This window comes from Hevea brasiliensis, chromosome 1 (genome assembly GCF_030052815.1).
Source record: "Hevea brasiliensis isolate MT/VB/25A 57/8 chromosome 1, ASM3005281v1, whole genome shotgun sequence".
NCBI classification, from domain to species: domain Eukaryota; kingdom Viridiplantae; phylum Streptophyta; class Magnoliopsida; order Malpighiales; family Euphorbiaceae; genus Hevea; species Hevea brasiliensis.
The window spans coordinates 95,901,908-95,921,734 of record NC_079493.1 but is presented as its reverse complement, the minus strand read 5'-3'; the positions used below and the strand labels follow the sequence as shown (position 1 = coordinate 95,921,734).

The following is a 19,827-nucleotide window of genomic DNA, read 5'->3' as shown; positions in this document are numbered from 1 at the left end:
TGAAAAAGGTAAAGAGGTAGATAACAAACTTTATAGAGGTATGATTGGTTATTTACTCTACTTGACAGCATCTAGACCAGATATTCATTTTAGTGTATGTTTATGTGCAAGATTTCAATCATGTCCAAAAGAATCTCATCTTGTAGCAGTTAAGAGAATTTTTAAGTACCTCATTGGCACTCACAACATTAGCTTATGGTATCCAAAATGTGAATCATTTGATCTTATTGGTTATAGTGATTCAAATTTTGCTGGTAGTAGATTGGACAGAAAAAGCACTTCTGGAACTTGTCAATTTCTAGGTCATGCATTAGTTTCATGGCACAGTAAAAAGCAAACCTCTGTTGCACTTTCTACTGCAGAAGCTGAATATATTGTAGCTGGAAGTTGTGTTGCATAGATTTTGTGGATGAAACAACAGCTTGAAGATTTTGAGATTAAATTTGATCACATTCCCATAAGATGTGACAATACTAGTGCTATAAACCTATCAAAAAATCCTGTTCAACACTCTAGAAGCAAGCATATTGAAATTAGACATCATTTTATTAGGGATCATGTTCAAAATGGTGATATTCAAATTGAATTTGTCCCTTCTGAAAAACAGCTTGCTGATATTTTTACAAAGCCACTTAATGAGGAAGTTTTCTGCAAAATAAGAAGAGAACTTGGTATGATTGATGCTATTGATTAAGTTTTGATGCATTCTCATGTTTCTATATTAAAATGAAGTGATATACGTTGGTTTGTAATGTTAAAAATGTGTTATGATATTTTTGGTGTAATTTGAAAAATTCTGGGTCTGATCAGATATGAACAGTATTCTGCAGAAATTTGATCACAGTGGCATACTAATCTGTTTGCTAATTTTCTTGTTTGCTAAATGTTTTACCACTGCTCCTATCTTTTCGTTGGCAAACTGGAAGTCAGGTTTGATTGTACCAAAACTCTAAAATTATTCTTATTTTCGAGCGCCTATTCTGCATGTTTAAAGCCCATATTACTTAAATACCCCTCTATTTAGAGCATTGCATCTTTATGTGATTTAAGGGCAAAATGGACTTTTAACATATAAACTAGCGCGGGACTCAAAATTTTTTTTGGAACCATCAATCTTCTCACTGCTTCTCCACTGATACACGGTACCCATTCTCTGCAAATGTCTCCATTTATGCCTTTTTAGTTTTAAAATTCAAAATTTCTTCTTTCTTCGTCGCATCGCCTTCCAAAAACCCGATTGAGTGCATCTTCTCTCCACTTGCAAACCCATTTCGTTCGCAACCTTTGAAACCATCGTCTCCCTTCATCATTCTTAAATATTTTCGAAACCCATTGGCTGTGAATCAAATCGATTGTTTCAAGTTAGAAAATCCCCAAAAAAATTTTTATTCCCATTATTTGTCTAAATCTGCCTAAAGAAACCACTTCTTGTTGGATTAATTTTTTGGTTTTTGATGCATTTGGTATCAATTCGCATTCTCTGTCTCTACAAGTCTCAGGTATTGAATCTAAAACTTTAATGGAATCGTGTTTTACATTTTTTTAGACTGTTCTGTTTGTTTTGCTTTCGCAATGAGCTGTTAATTTTTTTTTTTTCTAATATCAGCATTACATAAAAATGTGGTATATAACTAAATCATAAATCGATTGCCATGGATTCTCAAAAACCCGAGTATCTCTTGCTGTCTGTTCTATTTTTATGACATTGTGCTAAGTTGTGCTAGAAATATGTTGATGTGCTTCGAATGATTATATATATTGGCTGCTCACATCGTTGAATTTGTGAACTCAGTTTTCACTGTCCTTTCGGCCTAATTTTCTTCTGGGTTGGTCATGGCGCAGGAAAAAGGAAAAGGCAAAGCAAAAATAACCACATATTTATCGTCTTTAGATTCCACTGATGCAAGTGTTCCTGCATCTCCTCCTCCGCAAAAAAAAGTCCCTCTGGTAATTGGAAAATCAAAAGAAACGCCCAAGAAAAGAACTAGGTAGCCTGTCCAAGAAAAAGGAACCAAAAAGAAAAAGACTTCAAAAGCTCCAGTTATGCATATGGAAAGGGCCATTCATGAACCCAGGTATATCCACTAGCCTGCTTTTACTGAAGTTTCTATTCCTTTACAATCCTTGTTTAAATGGGACAAATTGTGCTCTGACACTGAAGGAGTATATGTGGACTTAGTTCAAGAATTCTATAAGAATTTAAGGGTTGATGATTCTGACAAAGATGAATCTTTTAAGGTGAAAATGAAAAGGAAAGTCTATGAAGTGACGGTTGATAGATTAGCCAAAGCCCTAGGAATCCCAAACAGTGGGAATAAAATTTGTTCTCACAAAGAAGTTTTTGCTGTTGGTGGATTTAATAAAAGAGATTTTGAGGCTGAAGTATTTAAAGGGGAAGTAAAAGATAAGACTAGCATTACCCATGCTCACCAGCACATCAAAATTCTTCATAATTTTATCATCTATGTGCTGAATCCTAGAACTGGCAGTCCAAACTATTTTAGTACCCTTGATCTCTGCATAATTTAGCATATTGTGAATCAAATTGAATTTAATCTTGCCTACTTTATGCTGAAGCAAATCATGAAATGGAAACCACATTACAAGCTACCCTATGCCCATCTTCTTAATGGTCTGTTTAGAGACTTTGGGATCTCTCTGGAAACCAAGAAACTTAGGACAAATATGATCCCAATTATAAGTCTGCAAAAAGATGATGATGGAAGAAAACTTAGATTTGAACAAGGTGCTAGCTCCAAGGATAGTGCAAGCAGTACTATTAATGTTTAAGGAATTCTAGAAGAAGTGAACAACTTGAGGGAATTTATTGAAATTGAACTTGGAGAAATACAAAAATTTAGAGGTTTTCAATCTGTTCTTATGAATGCTCTTGACTCTAAAGTTGATGGCACTTTGATGTTAATGTATAAAATTGTGGAAGAATTATTTAAAATCAAAGTTCATCTGGGTATTTCAAGGATCAAGCCGAGAAACCAAAGAAGGTCACATCGGTTCTGCTCTCAAACAGAGAAAGAAAAAGAAAAAGAGGAAGAGAAAGGAGAAGAGGAAGAACAAGAAACAGAAGAGGAAGAAGAAGAAACAGAAGAGGAAGAAGAAGAAACAGAAGAAGAAGAAGAAGAAGAGAAAGAGGAAGAAAAGGAAAAAGAGGAAGAAGAGGAAACTGAAAAAGATAAAGATGATTCTGATGATGGAAATGGTAATGGAGGCAGCAAAGAAGGAAGTGGGACGGATATGAGTGACTCAGAATCTGATACAGAACCACAGACTCCTGCTCCTGTTGCTCCTACAAAAGAAAAGGCAAAAACAGCTCAAAAGGAATAAAGAAGCAAGCAAAAAGAGGCAACTGGTAAACCATCTGGCAAAAAGACTAAAACTGGCAAAAAGTTGACAGCAGACAGTACTCATCACAGAATCGAGTTAGCAGCTGACCCTATTATTCCCTTGACACCAGGAACTGAAATGGTTGCTGAAATTCTTCAAACCTTGAGTGATAAACCTGTCAAGCCACAAAAGTTGAAGATGGCTGCTCCAAAACCATTCAGACGAAGCTCTAGGCTAAAAGGATAAACAACCATACTGCATGTTTACTGATTGAATTTTGTCGAACAGTCTGTCTCTTAGTTTGCTACTTTTAGTTTTTCTGAACTTTAAATTAGTTTGCTATATTAGTTACTGTTTTGACTGTTTATTCACTGCACTTAAACTGACTTTTGATTTATACACATGTGCATGATTTCTCCCATTATTTTTTTGATGCTGACAAAAAGGGGGAGAAAATGAATGAGTAATCTTGTTGATATAACTTGTGGTTGATATAGTTTGTGATTACTTGTGGTTGATATAGTTTGTGATTAGTATATTGTTGATATAACTTTATGGTGCATATTGTTGATATAACTTGTGAATGATATACAATTTGTGATTAGTGTGCATATTGTGCATATTTAGTTAGTATCTTTAGTCACACTTGACTCCTTAAGAAAATGCTTATGAATATTTCATTGAAATTATTAAGTGGGAGTTATTTGTGATTAATTATTGATATAAGCACATACATAGGGGGAGTTATTCTCACATATACATTCATACATATACTCACTCTTATTAATATTTACACGGTGATTCAATTGAGTTTTGTCATCATCAAAAAGGGGGAGATTGTTGACCCCACAAGCTCAAAGGAGCATAGATTTTGATGATACCAAAACTCAACTAGAATCAAACTAACATTGTTTTAAGTGTTGTGCATCTCAAAGAAAAAGACACAAGGATTTCATGATGGATTCGTGCTTCTGAAGAAAGGATGACATTCTAAGGATAACACAGGACGAATCAAAGGAGATAAAAGAAGAAAATATTACCTTCTAAGGCTGCATTGAAAATCAGAATTGAAGGTACATATAGTATAGAAGTTAAGTTTTATTTTTAGGATTACTTGTGAAAAGAATTGAGGAGTAAAAGTCAATGATGCTTATTTTCAATCCCTCAAAACATTTTTCTTTTAAATATCATTATTGGCCTAAAAAGTATTTGACTATGATTTGGTGTAAAGTTTTATAGCTTTGAAAGTTATGCAGAAAAGTTTTTCTGGTATGCTAACTAGTTTGCTACTTATTTTAGTATGCTAACTGGTTTGCTATTTTCTCCAGTATGCTAACTATCTCAACTCTGCATAACATCGCAGAAAAAGACAAAATAATGGCTATTTTCTTGAAATTCGTAACTGTAACGTTCAAATGAGTTCTCAAATGGTCAAAAACGTTCCAAAGCTATAAATACACCTACCTTTGGCCATTTTGCACTTAATGAAAGTCTCTCCACTGTTCAAAATCATAAAAGCTTTCATTCAAAGTGCTCAAAGTGTTTTATTGCTCTTCATTGGCTTATTTACTCATCTCTTCTTTATAAATTCTGTTGTATTGAGTGAGAGTGAGTTTTAAACACATTATTATCATTTATGAGAGGTCATTCAAGCACCTATTGAAGCTTGATTGTGATAAAGTGTTTGGGATAACACTTGGTAGAAGTGTGAAGCTACTTGTAAAAGCTTTGGTGAGAAGATTTGTAAAGGGCTTTTGTCTCTTGCCTTTAAAAGAGAAGAATAGTGAAGTGAAGACTCAAAGAGGGATCTTTGAGAGAGTGGATGTAGGCTAGTTGAGCCGAACCACTATAAAAATTTCAGTGTTCATTTTCTCAACCCCTACTCTTTACATTTATGCATTTTAACTTTATGATTGATATGCTTTTGATGATATGAAAGTTGAGGCCATTTGCTGGTAATCTTGCTGCAATCTGAGAAAATCATTCTTGCTAAATCACGATATCCGATTTAATCTGCTTATTGTTTAATCTGCTGTCAGTTAGTATATCTGGTATACTGCTCTGGTTGCTATGTTAAAAACTTATCCAGACATCGATATCTCGCTGAATCTCGATATAATTTGTTAGATCAGTATACTGATTGCATATAGCCTAACTTTGAATCAACTTGTCAATAGAGCTGTATTGTTCTTATTTCACATTAGTCAATTGAGTTGAACCTAGCTGCAATTTTCAAAGGTTTTGAGCAAGAACCGAAAATTATTTTTAAAATCCAATTCACCCCCCTCTTGGACATATTTTGGGACATCACCATCGACTTCCATATCCAGCTTTCATGCTTCAGACTCGATAAGCTCATTTTTTAACTTCACTTGCTTTACTCCTTTGAACTCCCACCACTTTGTTCGAGCTATAATATTTCTTCTAACCTTACTTGAATTGTTCCTAAACTTGACATCCAAGATCACTAACCGATATTGACTTGTTAAAGCCTCTCCCGGAATAACTTGAAATCATTGGACAAAATAAATTAATAAATTTTGCCTCAATAATATTTAATAATCCTCAGAGCAATGAGATTTTAAGTTCAACTTTTAAAATTATGAGTTTTAGTCAAAACCAAGCCTCATAATGAAAAAATAAAATAAAAAGGTAAAAAAGCAATAACCTGTAGTTTCATGAGATGTTTGGCCAAAGAATGCAGCAATCTCCCTTTTACGTGCATCAACATCTCCGATGCTGCCAAAGGCAGGAAAATCGTTGGCTGCTGTGATAAAAGCCTCATAGGTATAGAATCCATTGGCAGGGCAAGCACCATCATTTCTATGTTTAAGAAACTCCTCAAACGTTGATTTTGAGATGAACCAACGTCTCATGAAGTTCCAAGCCAAAGGGACGTCAAGAGGAGACAAGAAATTATGTAGGCCAAAGGCCTCATATCTGTAATTTTTTTTTGGTGATATAATAATTATATTTCTGGATGATGGAGTGAAGGTTTTATGATTAGAAGATGGGTATATATAGGAAGAGAGCTGTGATTTTATGGTTTAGTTAATCGATAAAAATATTTCTAATATGATTATTTAAAAAAAAAATTTTAATTATTAATTCAGCTGAAATTCCAAGCAAGGGGGACGTCAAGAGCAGACAATTAAGAAAACGTGAAGGCCAAAGCCCTTATTTCTATATATGATATAATTATATTTCTCTGGATGATGGAGTGAAGTTTATATAATTGGAAGATAGGTAGTGAGAGATCCACATACTTTTGACGCTGCCTTGTTCAGCTATATAATGAAATAAACTTTGAGTGAGCAATGCTCAAAACGTGTGATGGTTTATAAGTCCACCATCTGCTTTCCTCGTCATAAATTGATTCATCAGATGAAGAAGAATCTGTTTTCTCCGTTTCCTCCACAATCTGTATTGGTATTAAATATAGAAAACTGAAAATGATGTATATTTTTCTCACTTTCAAAAGAGTGCATAACTATGTGTTGAAGAAGTTAATTTATTCAATCACAATTACATAAAATAGCTACTACTTATATTAAAAATAAATATTTTTAAAATAATAGCATTAAAAAATAATTTTACATTTTTTTAATAATTAACTGTATTTATTTTATTTGAAAAGTGAAAAGTTGCACCACCCATAATTTTCACGAATTATTGAGAATGGACAAATTTATAGGATTATTTAAAAAATGAATAAATTAGTATTTTATATAATCTATATATATATAAGTTTTTCATTCCATATACGGATGTTGTGATGTAATAATCCATATTATCTAATAAAATTACAAAAGTCAAAAGCAGATGTTTATTTATTTATTTAGTTAGTTATTTATTTATTCCTTTGCATCCATCAAAGGAAATAGTGTAACATGTAATTTAATTATATTGTATCTACCAAGTCCCTATGCCCATTTCCAAATGGCTTTTGATTGTAGCAGTCAAGATTGTCACCATAGTCAATTCCAAATATATCACAGTATCTCTTGTAGAATCCGATGCGATCTTCAACCCTAGTATCTTGGCCAATACCACATTCAAGGCCACCATTGATAATATTTGTTACTACACCATAACCTTGAAGTCTGCCGGCTGAAATATCATCGTTGGACGATAACCATTGTCCTGTAATGACGTCGTGGTAGGAGGGCTTTGGAGGTTGTGGTGTCATCCAGAATCAAATTGTTGTCTTGAAGGAAATGATTGCATATGTTGCCACCAGGTCTGGATTATTCAATAGGTCTAATCCTAAGGCATGCCCACACTGACCATAATTATAATTTCTGTATCGTTTATAATATATATAATATTATAACGAATTTTATGTCAAATATGGACTAAATTACATAAGCAAATAAATAATTTAATTTTTTTATTATAATAATAAAATCTATGTGTTTAACATCAAATTTGTGTTGCCAAAGAAAACGTACCATGTAAGCTGGATGGGACCTCTACCGTAATACTGCTTGCCACGAGCACAAGGATAATCGGTACTTGGAGAACAGTAATCCTGTTTATTTATTTCCTCCTTAAAACAATATCCCCAAGCATATGGTCCATCGGGTGCAGTTGGCCACCCTCCTACAATGCATCACTATACTAATTAAGGAGATTAATCTTTAAATTAATTGAAGTTAATTGATCAAATTAATAAATTTTACCTCAATAATATTTAATCATCCTCAAAGCAGTGAGATTTTAAGTTCGATTTTTAAAATTATGAGTTTTAGTCAAAACCAAGCCTCAGAATTAAAAAATAAAATAAAAAGGTAAAAAAAGCAATAACCTGTAGTTTCATGAGATGTCTGGGCAAAGAATGCAGCAATCTCCCTTTTACGCGTATCAACATCTCCGGTGCTGCCGAAGGCAGGAAAATCGTTGGCTGCTGTGATAAAAGCCTCATAGGTATAGAATCCATTAGCAGGGCAAGCACCATCATTTCTATGTTTGAGAAACTCCTCAAACGTTGATTTTGAGATGATACTACCAAGGTCTCCGAAGCCAACTCCACCGCCACATTGGCGTTGGCAGCCTCCTGGGCAGGCACCATCAGCTTGGCTTCTACATTGCTCAGCTAAAGTTCCAAGCAAAAGGGACGCCAACAGCAGACAAGAAACTGTGAAGGCCAAAGTCCTCATGTCTGTATTTTTTGTTATATATAATGATTATATTTCTGGATAATGGCGTGAAGGTTATGTAATTAGAAGATGGGTATATATAGAGAGCTGTGATTTTATTGTTTAGTGAATTGATAAAAGTATTTCTATTATGATCATAAAATTATTATTGTTTTAAAAAATAATTTTCATGAAAAGAATACTTTTTTACTTTTAAAAAATAATATCATTATTTTTACTTTTATTGCCTCGGTAAAAAAAAAATTATGATATTTGTACTGTATAAGAAAATTGTCCATTAATTAACCAAATTTAATGCATTTAAAGAAAATTAAATATTTTTAACATTAATATAATTTATAGAAATAAATTCTATTTCAATTTGAATTTAGTTATTAATTATAACTTTATTTTAATTTTGATTCAATTAAACTAATATTTAATTAAATAAATTTATTTTTAAATTCAATTTAATAATTAATTATTAATTCTATTTTAAATTAAATTCAATTAATGTGTATAAAAGAATTTTTATGATTCATTTATATTTTGTTATTAATGTACTTAAGCAATTATAGCATAAGAATTAATGTTCATCATCAACATTCTAATAACATTTTAATATTGTCTTTTAATTATTTCAAATAAATCACTTTTATTATGGTTTTCATTTAAAGCAGGAAGAGTGCTTGAGCCTCTTAATTCTTATGTTGCTTAAATATGTTGGTTAACTGAGGAATTATGTATTTAGCCCTTACAGATCATGGCATGCCAACAGAAGTGTTCTTGCATTTATTTTATTTTTTTAAATATTATAATAATTATATATCATCAAAATTACATACTCAACAATTATGTTTAGTTGTACAAAACAATTGAAATTGAATATTAAAAATAGAAAAAATTTGGCTGAATTATAGGGAGCAACATGAATCCACATGGTAACAGCTATAATAGGACATTTAAGAAAATTTCTTTTGTTTGGAGGCAGTCGCCCTGTTAACCATCACATTTTTTTTTTTATTAATCCATAAATACTTATTTATTAATTTATAAAAAAAATAGTAAAATCTTCGTGGTATGCACGATATTGTGTGTTTATATATATATATATATATATATATATATATATATATATATATATATAATCTTTTTAATAATTATAAATTCTTATAATTAAATGAATTTTTATTCAAATTTTTTTCTTAATTAATTTAATTTAATTTAAAAAAAATTCTCTAATATTTTAGTAAAATTTTAAAATCAATTTATGACATAATTAATTAAAAATACCTATAATTTTACTGATTCTACAGATCAAATAAATTGGGTTGCTTCAAATTACTTTCTAATATATATGATAATATTTCAAATCTGAATTGTTTTGAAATTTAATTTAGTCCAATTGATCGTTCTGAATTTAATGTCATTGATGTTTACGATTACTATTTAAATATTTTTATTCATTAAAAAAATTATTCTGAAATTGTCAAAAAAATATTTAAAAAAAGGAAAATTTTGAAATATTTTATTTTGTAAGATTTTTTAAATATTATTCCTCGGAAGTATTTCTCAGAAAAGTTTTTTTTTATTTTTTTTGAAAAAAATGTTTTCTTCAAAAAATTAAAAAAAAATTTGGATAAAAATTAAAAATTTGGCCTTACAATATAAACATAGCAAAGTTGCGACGGGCCTCAGAGTAAATTGTACCAATTTTCTCAAAATTTTAGAGGTTATTTCATTTTCATCTCTAAATGTTAATTTACTATAATAAAATTACTTAATTTTAATTTGTTTTAGAAAAGTTCCTCTAAGGTTTTTCATATTGAAAAAAAAAAAGATACAATTACACTTCTGACCTCTTTCAAAAATAAAATTATCATTTTATCCCTTTTTCATTTTCCTTTCATCCCTCTCACTTTTATAATCAAATTACTTAATAATCTTTCATGTGTTTGAACCATGGTTTAGGTTATGGTCATTCAGATGTTGGGTTGATTGAATTGAGCATTCAGATATTTTTAGTGTGTATTGTTAAGAAAAGATTCTCCTAAAAAATAATTGGACTCCATGAATCTCAAACATTTTAGATTCCCTAGATCTCTAACACCTGAAAGCCTTAATCTCTTTCTAATTACATATGTATTATTCAAATGTATTCTTTTTTATATATACTAAGGTCACATTTTCTTGCAATGAACAATTGAATAAAAAATTAAAAAAAAAAAACAATTTGCTGATTGTTGTGTATCGAAGAAGCATAAAACTACAAATAAATGAACACATAAAAACAATTTTTACATGTGATTCACCCTCTCCACATAGAATTACGTATACGGAAATGCCATCTTTTACTATCAATAACTAAATCATCCATTATAAGTTTAAATTTATATTATCCATCACCTCAATTATACCCAAGAAAATCCTCACATCAAACTGCTTATAGTAAATATATTAGTTAGTTATCTAAATATCCTCTTTATATAATTCAATATATTTACTATTTTAATTGTTACACTAAAAGAGTGTCTTCAACTATACGGGCAAAAACCTCTTACAAATAGAAAAAAAAAATCATTCCTCTTAAATTCGACGTTCTTTTTTCATTATGGGTAGGTGGCCCTCATCAATGAGTAAAGTCAAATCCTCGATAATTGACAAAGCCACTCTCTGCAATAAGCGAAAGCCCCTCTACATGGGCAAAACCAAATTAAATTATCTACAATACTCCTATTTATAAGGTTAGCTACTCCTAATCTAATTATAAATTCCACTCAATTTATGTTAACATTAAAAATAAGAGTTCTAAATAATATAAGAAATGATTCTCTACCTATTGAGAAATATTTCTCCCACTTAAATTAGAAAAAGATATCTCTTCAAATCCAACTGGGATTTTGAGTTACAAAATCTAACATACGAAACAAATTAACGAGATTGATCAGGATGAGACACCGATATCTCACTCTTTTTAAGGAGACGCTACCAGCGTCTGGCTTTAGTTTTGTTTTTTAGTTATTTTATTGAATAAATTTTAAATAAAAAGTAAATATTATTTTAATAAATAACATTATAGTAATTATTTTAAATCATAATATTTTTATTATAAAAAATTATTTTTTAATTTAAAAATAAATTAAATAAAAAATTACAATATAAATGTTATTAATTTTATTTTAATAATTATTTAAAAAATAAATTACTAATTGTAATTAAATATTATTATTAAATTTATAAATAATTAATATTTATTTCATAATATACCTGTTAAACTAAAGTTCAATTCCAGTTTAATCTTACCCTCTTAATCTTCAACCTTATTCACCAATTCGATGATCGAATCATGTCACGACCCAACCTATGAGCCAGACCGGCACTAGGACCTGGGCCAGCCTAAAGCCCTCGAGGCCCGTAGTAAGCCTAACTATTCCTTAACCCAACTCTAAGGCCCATTTGGGCCCAATTTCAAGAATTCAACAGGATAGAGTCCGGCTATAAAGTGGACCTTTCAACGGGGAGTTTTTGACTCACCCGACCTGTAAACATAATATATATAATCAATTGGGGAGCTCAACTCACCCTCCACATACTCAAATGTCATAAAAATAAATGGAAGCTCAGCTCCCTCATCCAGTCCATCAAACATACATATAATAATAAGTTTACAGGTCCAACATGGTAATTATATTACAAACCCAAATCAAATAAATATTTCTGACACATGCGAAAATTCTAGAAGTTAACAGAATTATACAAACATTAATAAACGACCTGCGAGGGAGAAAAGCAGGTTAACCTCAAAAATATCCTCTTGTGGCCTGGAAAAATATTGAACAGGAGTGAGCGTTCGACTCAGAGAGTAAAATATCAATTTTAACCATAATCTCTATAACTATCTAAAGCTAATACACCCTGTAGAGTGAAATGTAACATTAGCAATATTTTCACAACATAACAGCAAAAAGGTAATTTGGAGCACTCACACACCCAGTAATGTCAAATCATAAATATATGGGAGCTGATCCCCTATATAGCTCTCTTAAATCCAACATGTGCCAGTGAAGAACTCAAGCCGGACTTTCACTTAATAAACCAAATCGGGGTCCTAGCGAAGAACTCAAGCCGTGTCTACCCCGAAGGACCGGGTCCCAACGAAGATCTCAAGCCATGTCTACCCATCCTATCCATAGCCAACACCACATCACAAGCACGCCAACGCACGCACACTGCACCAAATTACCACAACAACCTCCATGGCACTTTAACAGTTGTGAATGCAACGTAAAACGTGCCTAGAGTTTAACTACATAGATATATATATATAAGTGATGCATAGGCATACTTGAACATATAATACTATCGAAATTACAATTAAAATTAATATTTTGCTCACAGTATACCGATGACTATTGTGGCTGCTGGATGCAGAAAAATGGCTGATCTCGATCACCTAATAATTAAATTATAAATTTATTAGTACTAAATTAAGATAAAACTCTAAAGAGGAAACAGACAGCCTAATTCATGCCGAAAATCTGGCAGAGTTTTTCCTATACCTGAGACCTACCCAATCTGCAAAAAGGCTCAAATAAAACTTCTAAATTCAACTCATATCTCATCATTATTATATGGCCCCCTCCTGGGCCCTCCAAACCAAGCAATACTCAAAATCTTAAAAATTACGTTTTAGTCCCTATAATTGATATTTTGTAAAAATCTACTCAAACAAGCTCTAAAAATTTTAAAATTTCGCCCCGCGGTCTTTAATAATATTATAAGACTATTGCAAAATGAATTATAATTTTCTAATCACCTATGAATATTTTATTCAAGAATATTACTCAATTTCATAAGTTTCCAACAGCTAACGTATCTTAATTTAACCCAATTCAATATTCACATATTTAAACCTCCATCCTCAAGCTTCAACTAATCATATAAAATTTAAATATCATAATTTGAAATAATCTTATATGCCTATATGCTAAAAAATCTAACTAAAATCCATCTATATTTTTCAAAAATATTCTACAATCACTCAAAAATTTAACAAACACCATAGAATATCTCCAAATAATTTTACTTTCATCATATATTTTTCTTAGAATTTTTCTCTAATTTTTCCTGTTTAAGAAACACTGCATTTATGCTCCATAGACAGAGAAATAATGAAAATAATCTTACCCGAAATTTATCCGTGTCTCAAAAATTCCAAAAATTTATGAGGAAGCTTCTAGAAGTTGAATCATCTCCAAAGCCCACCGGAGCCATCGCCGGAACCAACACGCACGGTGGCCGGCCGCCGGTCGCCGGTGACATTTTCCGGATCTGATCATACCATAATGTTCCTCCCCTCTTCCTCAGTCCATAGGTGGTCTCGGATCGTCCTAGATCTGACAAAAAAGCTTAAAAAACCCGAAACTTCTCTCCTCCATATCTCACTCATCTGACCTCCATTTGCTGCAAAATTGGTATCAAAAGAAAGCTCTCGAAACAAGCTTTCCAATGCCACCTGAATCGCCTCGATCGAACGTTGGATGAAGCCAGAATCGCGCTGGAAAGCCTCTGCCTACTGTGCGCTCATTTTCTCTCTCTTCTCCCTCTCTTACCGCCATTTTTTGTGGTTCTGGCCATCACTGGAGGCTCGTCGGCCTCGCCCAGGTTTGGGGGACGCCTCGTCGATCGGCCATGGTGGCTGGAGGCTTGCCGGCGGGAAGAAAAAGGGAGAGGGAAGGAGAGTTTTAAGGAGGGGGGGGGGGGGGGGCGGGTGGGCTGCTAGTTTTCTGATTTTTTTTTTTTTTTGAGTTGTTACAAATTAAGTTTGAAAATTTTATTTGTCTCAATTAATGGGTGCACTTGGTTAATATTATTTTTTTTTAATTATGTGCTCAATTAATTTTAGGCTAAAACATAAAAAAAAAAAAAAAAAATCAAACCTTTATATCAATTATCAATTTCAATGGCAAAAAGTTTGGTATTTGTAGGTACTCGATCCAATTGAACCATAATGAGACAAGATTGGAGAGTATATAATTGGGTTTGAGATGTATTCAAATTTAAGGAATAATACCCATATCGGATTTAGGTTTTACCTATTTAGCATCTATTATCCAAATCTATTTATATAAATAATTAATTAAATATAAAGTATATTTTTATAATAATATTTATAAATTTTTATATATTATATTTTAAATAAATAAATTTTAAATATTTTGAAAAATTATTAAATTTTTAAAATGTAAATTTTAATAAAATATTATTTTTATGTAGATTGTTAATTAAAATATATAAAATTAAATAAGTTTGGATATTTTTCAGTAATAATAATCAGATTTGAGACTGATTCATATGATTTAAGGAAAATTATAATTGGGTATTAAACGAGTTTGGATAGTAAAAATACTAATCACATTTGGGTTTAGCTAAGGTAATTTTTGCGTGTGCTCTACTTGTTGACCTCCCTAATTTTTAATTAAGCCTTTTAATTTTATCAATTTAATCATAAACTTTTAATATTATTTTCAATTTTAGTAATTATATTTAATTAAAAATAATTGAATTTATCAATTGACAAATTATTCAAATATTTTTACTATATATTTTCAATTTTAGCTCATTTAATTTTATTTAATTTATTCAATAATTTTAATATTTTTATTAATTTTAACAAACTTCCTATTCATAAAAAAAAATAAAACAATAGAATAACATATTAATATAAATACATTAAAACTAACTCTCCTTACAAATAGTAGAAACACAATTTACTTTAGGGAGATGTTTCTGCAATTTTGCCTCTTTCTACATGTTTTTTTTTTTTTTTTTTTTTTCATAATTGCTGAGTTTTTATTACTTCTTTCCACATCTTAAATTTTTTTTCTTTTTTCTATTATATTTTTAATACGTATATTTTTTTATTTTATTACAAATTTAACGCCACATAAATGTTAATAAATAATATAACCAAAGTAAATCTAATTATAACTTTCAAAATAATAATTATTTGATTTCAATGAAAATAATACAGTATAATTATTTTATTTGAAAATAATAATAATGTTTAATTATAATCAGTAATTTATTAATTTTTAAAATAATTATTAATATAAAATTAATAATTTTTTATATTGTAATTTTTTATTTAATTTAAAATTAAATTTATTATAAAATAAAATTATTTTTTCCTAATAAAAATATTATCATCTAAAATATTAATTATTATAATTTTATTTATTAAAATAATGTTTACTTTTTATTTAAAATTATAAAATAAAAAAATAGTAAAAAAATAAAGCCTGATGTTACCCATGGTAGCTTTTGGCTTTCATTTTGTTTTTTTTTTTTTAATTATTTTATTTAATAAATTTTAAATAAAAAAATTTACACGCTACAGTGTCTTATCTTTTCAATCCATTTTGACCGCATTTTGTGCTTGATAATTAAGTTCAAACTCACCCCTTATTATATACATATATAGACACCACTCGTATGGAGTGATACAATTTTAATGATATGCTAGTTGGGTGCATTTTTCTGTTGGGCTCTTTACCACACAGGGTGTAAATATATATATATATATATATTAACTAATTTAATTTTTCATAGAAAATAAATTATATAAGTGATAAAAAAAATATAATTTTTTTAATATAATTCTATTGAAAATCTAAATTAGACATATAAAGATTAAAAATAAAGTATAAAAGTGAAAGTATTATAGTTATATAGTATGCATTTTAATAGTCAAATATAAAAATATTAGAAATAATTTTAATAAAAAAATAAAATATTAAAATTTAAATTAAATATGAAAAAGTTAATTTATATTAAATTTGTACCTAGCATAGCTAGTTCATTAATAATAAAGCATTCAAATCAAAGCATTTATTCATGGACAATGGCCATTGCACGCTACCATATTTAATACTCTCTCCATCACATAAACATAGGCTCATTACTTTCTCATCTATCTCAAGTTATAAGATATTTTCTATTTTAATAGTAGCTCATTTATTGCTTTACTAATATACATCTACTTAATATGCATTGAAAAATAAATTAATTAACTCCAATAATAATTTAATATCATGAATTATTTATTTTTTAATGAAATAATATAAATAAAAGATATATTAGGAAAAAATAAATTTATTATTTTAATTATAGTAACTATATTCTTTTAAACTATATAAAAAAATATGTGTTTATAAAATAATGAAAAATTGAAAATATAAAATTGTAATTAATTCATTAATAATACAGCATTCAATTCCTGAAAAAAAAAAAAAAAAAAAAAAAAAAAAAAACCTTCAATTCAAAACTTTTATTGGGAATGGGTAATGGGCTGTTGTAAGCTATCATAACTATAGCTACGTTTTAAAATTCTTTTAGTTGCATGCACTTGAAAATGCTAAAGCTATCTATAATCATTTCTACGTGCATTATGCTCAGAGTGTGTTTAAGAAATTGCCCTTACAATATAAAAAAAGCAGAAATTGCCCTTACAATATAAAAAAAGCAAAACCGCTACAGTTGTTAGTAGCATGCCTTATAACATATCATAAAATTTATCTTTTGTAAATATTTATTCTCTTTTAATGGCATGTGATTTTTCTTTTAATTTAAATTATTTAAACTTAATTGAAAAGCCCTTTAACAACTTGTTAAACGTTTCATTCTTAAAGTGCTAAGAATATGAGTGACGAAATGTTGTAGTGCAAATATTAGACATTTTGATTTACAATCAAGGATACCTCATTGGGTATAATTTATCCAAATATATTGTCACATTTATTTATTTTCATGGATTAGTATGGGATACTAATGAGATGGAATGGTAAGTCTTATGCCATATGACAAATATAGTGAGCACTTATAGGATAAGTAGGTTAAATCAGTGACATAAATATGATATGTACATGAAGTTTGTTCTTGTCAATACATTATCATATAGATCATAAAGTGCATATAATCTCTTGACCTGAGATAACACGATTATCTTGTATATAGGTGTTTGAGTTTGATACCACTTGCATACTCATACTAGGTATGGGTATACGAGTGTGTGTTAACTCTGACTAGTTATATAAGGAGATAAGCATTTAGTCAAGATAGGATCTGTTACCCTAAATAAATAGGGATAAAATCTTATATCTATTTAAATTATTTTTGATAAGTCAAGTTCTTGACCAGGCCAGATAGACTTATTTAGAAAAAAGTTCCTGACTGAAAAGTCTTATTAATCAAGAATTAAAATTAAAATAAGTACATATGATTCTAAGCATTAAGAGTTTAACATAAACCATGACTCTAGCTAGGATCAAGATTTTGTAACGAAGAGATTTTAGTACATGGTATGTATGATCAAGGTTTATGAATTAAGAATTAATTCAGAACAAATTGGATAGTCATGGTACACTATGCTAGGTGTTCACTATGATTTATGAGAAATAAATAAATGAAAAGGGAATTTCACTTTAAGTATGGAATAGTTTCAATAATATTAAAGAGTTAATATTATTTTCATTACCAATTAGTAATGAACTTAATAAGTCATACGCATAAGAAAAATAAGACCAAATCAAAATTAATTTCATTAATTAATTAAATGATTTATTTAATTAATCAAATTAATATTTTAGTTTGCAATAAGATTGCGAAATCCATAGCATGACTTGAAACTAAATTCTTTTATGGAAGTAATCAAGTTAATATTTAAAGTGTTTAAATATAAACTTGATTAATTTTTTATAAGGTAAGAAATTAATTATGGTTAATTTGACTTAATTTTGACTAGTCAAAGGAGAGAGAAAGTGTAGATTAATTAGTATTTTTCCACACACTAATTAATTAAAATTTTAATTTTGTAATTATCTTAACTTGACAAGTGGACTAATAAAGATTAGAAAGCACGCTATTTTATGGAATTAAATATGGACACTTGTGAAGTTAATTATAATTAGGAAAATTAAAATATTTAAGAGAAACAAAAGAAAATAGAATTATTATTCTTCTTCCATATGTTGGCTAAACCATTTCTCACTCCTAAGCCAAACTTTCTTCTTCATTTCATGCTTGATTCAAGAGATATTAGAAGTTATTACTCTTGAATTAAAAGTAGTGAAAGAGTTCCTCTATACTTCCATAAAGAGAAAACCTAAAAACTCTAAACTTCACCTTTGTGCAAAGCTTGACCAAATCAAGAGGAAGCATAAAAAGGAAGTTTTTGTGTTGAATGGAACCTTTGGTCATCTTGTTTGTGTGGACAAGCTACAGGATCAATAATTGGTGATCTACACAACTCGGATTAAGTGTTGGAATTTGATTCTGCACCTTTGGGGTAAAATTTCCTAAACTTGATTTTGATAATTTAGGGCATTTATTTCCTAATGGGAATTAGGCATGTTAGCAATTGAGTTACAATATGTTGTGACTAAAATATGTGGTTTTACAATAGAATAAAAAGTTTGTATGTTGCATGAAACCAAAGGGATTAAAAATTTTAAATTGCTATTTTTGCATCCTTCGGTGCATTTTTCTTTCAATTGGTATCAAAGTCACCCTAATTTGTCATTAGGAACTTTAATTTATGTTATATGACGTTTGAGACTCAAGAAAGGTGCATTTGATGCAAGTTGAAGCGAGAAAAATTCAAGAAAAATCATCAAATTTTGATTGACCCCTATTCAGCCATTTTGTGAAAATGTTTGATTAAAATTGTTTTTATGGTTTTTCTTGTTATTCTCGATGGTTAAAGTGTTTAATTTAGGTCCCAACACAAATATAACATGTTTATGAATAGGATTCATAAAAAATTAATTTAATTAATTTAATTTTAATTTAGAAATTTAGAATTAAATTTCATATTCAAGAGTTGGATGTGTAAAATGCGTGAAGGATGATCATGGACTTAGGAAACCAATGTGACTGTTTTCTTATTTATTCTTATGGGAATGTAATAATTAATTTTATTTTCATGCATAAAGGTTGTAATTTATTTATTTGGGCTTTTGAGCTCATTTCTTTTGTAATTTCACCTTGGTATGTCAAGGATATTAAATGTATGACATTGATGGAATTTACAAGAAGAAAAGGAGTTCAAGACATTGATGAAGATTAGTGCGAGTACAAGACTTCAAGAGTTGAAGATTTGTAATTAAGCTTCAAATAGATGGATGGTAACCTAGGATGCTTTCAATATAATCCCTGCAGCTAGGATTGGATTCCCATACAATAGTCTATGATCATGCCTTTTGCATTATTGTTGATGAATGTATGTATGAGATATATATGTTCATGAATGTATATGAGATATGCATGGAAACCAGATAATGTGCAAAGT

At 29.5% G+C, this 19,827-nt stretch overlaps 2 pseudogenes; both read right to left on the bottom strand.

Moving 5' to 3' along the window:
- The window catches only part of LOC131183214 (inactive chitinase-like protein 1), a 35,081-nt pseudogene extending 28,863 nt beyond the window's left edge, over positions 1-6,218 (bottom strand).
- A 1,025-nt stretch (positions 6,219-7,243) lies between these two features.
- On the bottom strand, positions 7,244-8,533 carry LOC131179339 (inactive chitinase-like protein 1; annotated as a pseudogene).
- Between the last annotated feature and the right edge of the window lie 11,294 nt (positions 8,534-19,827).